Raw genomic sequence first — 3034 nt, 5'->3', positions numbered from 1 at the left:
TGGCGACCTGCAAGATCAATGTATGTACTCGTGGTGGACTTGTAGTTGTTGGCGACCTGCAACATCAATGTATGTACTCGTGGTGGACTTGTAGTTGTTGGCGATCTGCAACATCAATGTATGTACTCGTGGTGGACTTGTAGTTGTTGGCGACCTGCAACATCAATGCGAATACTCGTGGTGAACTTGTAGTTGTTGGCGATCTGCAACATCAATGTATGTATTTGTGGTGAACTTGTAGTTGTTGGCGACCTGCAACATCAATGTATATACTCGTGGTGGACTTGTAGTTGTTGGCGACCTGCAATATCAATGCATGTACTCGTGGTGGACTTGTAGTTGTTGGCGATCCGCAACATCAATGCATGTACTCGTGATGGACTTGTAGTTGTTGGCGACCTGCAACATCAATGCGAATACTCGTGGTGAACTTGTAGTTGTTGGCGATCTGCAACATCAATGTATGTATTTGTGGTGAACTTGTAGTTGTTGGCGATCTGCAACATCAATGCGAATACTCGTGGTGGACTTGTAGTTGTTGGCGACCAGCAATATCAATGCATTCACTCGTGGTGGACTTGTAGTTGTTAGCGATCTGCAATATCAATGCATGCACTCGTGGTGGACTTGTAGTTGTTCGCGACCTGCAACATCAATGCATGCACTCGTGGTGGACTTGTAGTTGTTAGCGATCTGCAATATCAATGCATGCACTCGTGGTGGACTTGTAGTTGTTGGCGACCTGCAGTATCAATGCATGCACTCGTGGTGGACTTGTAGTTGTTAGCGATCTGCAATATCAATGCATGTACTCGTGGTGGACTTGTAGTTGTTGGCGACCTGCAACATCAATGCATGTACTCGTGGTGGACTTGTAGTTGTTGGCGACCTGCAACATCAATGCATGTACTCGTGGTGGACTTGTAGTTGTTAGCGATCTGCAATATCAATGCATGTACTCGTGGTGGACTTGTAGTTGTTGGCGATCTGCAATATCAATGTATGTACTCGTGGTGGACTTGTAGTTGTTGGCGATCTGCAATATCAATGCATGTACTCGTGGTGGACTTGTAGTTGTTGGCGACCTGCAACATCAATGCATGTACTCGTCTTGGACTTGTAGTTGTTGGCGATCTGCAACATCAATGCATGTACTCGTGGTGGACTTGTAGTTGTTGGTGACCTGCAATATCAATGCATGCACTCGTGGTGGACTTGTAGTTGTTGGCGATCTGCAATATCAATGCATGTACTCGTGGTGGACTTGTAGTTGTTGGTGATCTGCAACATCAATGCATGCACTCGTGGTGGACTTGTAGTTGTTGGTGATCTGCAATATCAATGCATGCACTCGTGGTGGACTTGTAGTTGTTGGTGATCTGCAACATCAATGCATGCACTCGTGGTGGACTTGTAGTTGTTGGTGACCTGCAATATCAATGCATGCACTCGTGGTGGACTTGTAGTTGTTGGTGACCTGCAACATCAATGCATGCACTCGTGGTGGACTTGTAGTTGTTGGCGACCTGCAACATCAATGAATGCACTCGTGGTGGACTTGTAGTTGTTGGCGACCTGCAACATCAATGCATGTACTCGTGGTGGACTTGTAGTTGTTGGCGACCTGCAACATCAATGCATGTACTCGTGGTGGACTTGTAGTTGTTGGCGACCTGCAATATCAATGCATGTACTCGTGGTGGACGTGTAGTTGTTGGCGATCTGCAATATCAATGCATGTACTCGTGGTGGACTTGTAGTTGTTGGCGATCTGCAACATCAATGCATGTACTCGTGGTAGACTTGTAGTTGTTGGCGACCTTCAATATCAATGCATGTACTCGTGGTGTACTTGTAGTTGTTGGCGACCTGCAACATTAATGCATGCACTCGTGGTGGACTTGTAGTTGTTGGCGACCTGCAACATCAATGCATGCACTCGTGGTGGACTTGTAGTTGTTGGCGACCTGCTATATCAATGCATGTACTCGTGGTGGACTTGTAGTTGTTGGCGATCTGCAACATCAATGCATGTACTCGTGGTGGACTTGTAGTTGTTGGCGATCTGCAACATCAATGCATGTACTCGAGGTGGACTTGTTTAATGGCGACCTGCAATATCAATGTATGTACTCGTGGTGGACTTGTAGTTGTTGGCGATCTGCAACATCAATGTATGTACTCGTGGTGGACTTGTAGTTGTTGGCGATCTGCAACATCAATGTATGTACTCGTGGTGGACTTGTAGTTGTTGGCGATCTGCAACATCAATGTATGTACTCGTGGTGGACTTGTAGTTGTTGGCGATCTGCAATATCAATGTATGTACTCGTGGTGGACTTGTAGTTGTTGGCGATCTGCAACATCAATGTATGTACTCGTGGTGGACTTGTAGTTGTTGGCGATCTGCAACATCAATGTATGTACTCGTGGTGGACTTGTAGTTGTTGGCGATCTGCAATATCAATGTATGTACTCGTGGTCGACTTGTAGTTGTTGGTGATCTGTGCATGCACTCGTGGTGGACTTGTAGTTGTTGGCGATCTGCAATATCAATGTATGTACTCGTGGTCGACTTGTAGTTGTTGGTGATCTGTGCATGCACTCGTGGTGGACTTGTAGTTGTTGGCGACCTGCAGTATCAATGCATGTACTCGTGGTGGACTTGTAGTTGTTGGTGACCTGTAATATCAATGCATGTATTCGTGGTGGACTTGTAGTTGTTGGCGATCTGCAACATCAATGCGAATACTCGTGGTGGACTTGTAGTTGTTGGCGATCTGCAATATCAATGCATGTACTCGTGGTGGACTTGTAGTTGTTGGCGACCTGCAATATCAATGTATGTACTTGTGGTGGACTTGTAGTTGTTGGCGATCTGCAATATCAATGTATGCATTTGTGGTGAACTTGTATTTGTTGGCGATCTGCAATATCAATGCATGTACTCGTGGTGGACTTGTAGTTGTTGGCGACCTGCAATATCAATGCATGTACTCGTGGTGGACTTGTAGTTGTTGGCGACCTGCAATAT

Source organism: Mya arenaria, chromosome 16 (assembly GCF_026914265.1).
Source record: "Mya arenaria isolate MELC-2E11 chromosome 16, ASM2691426v1".
NCBI lineage: Eukaryota > Metazoa > Mollusca > Bivalvia > Myida > Myidae > Mya > Mya arenaria.
The sequence above is the reverse complement of the archived record's forward strand: the minus strand, read 5'-3'. Positions refer to the sequence as shown.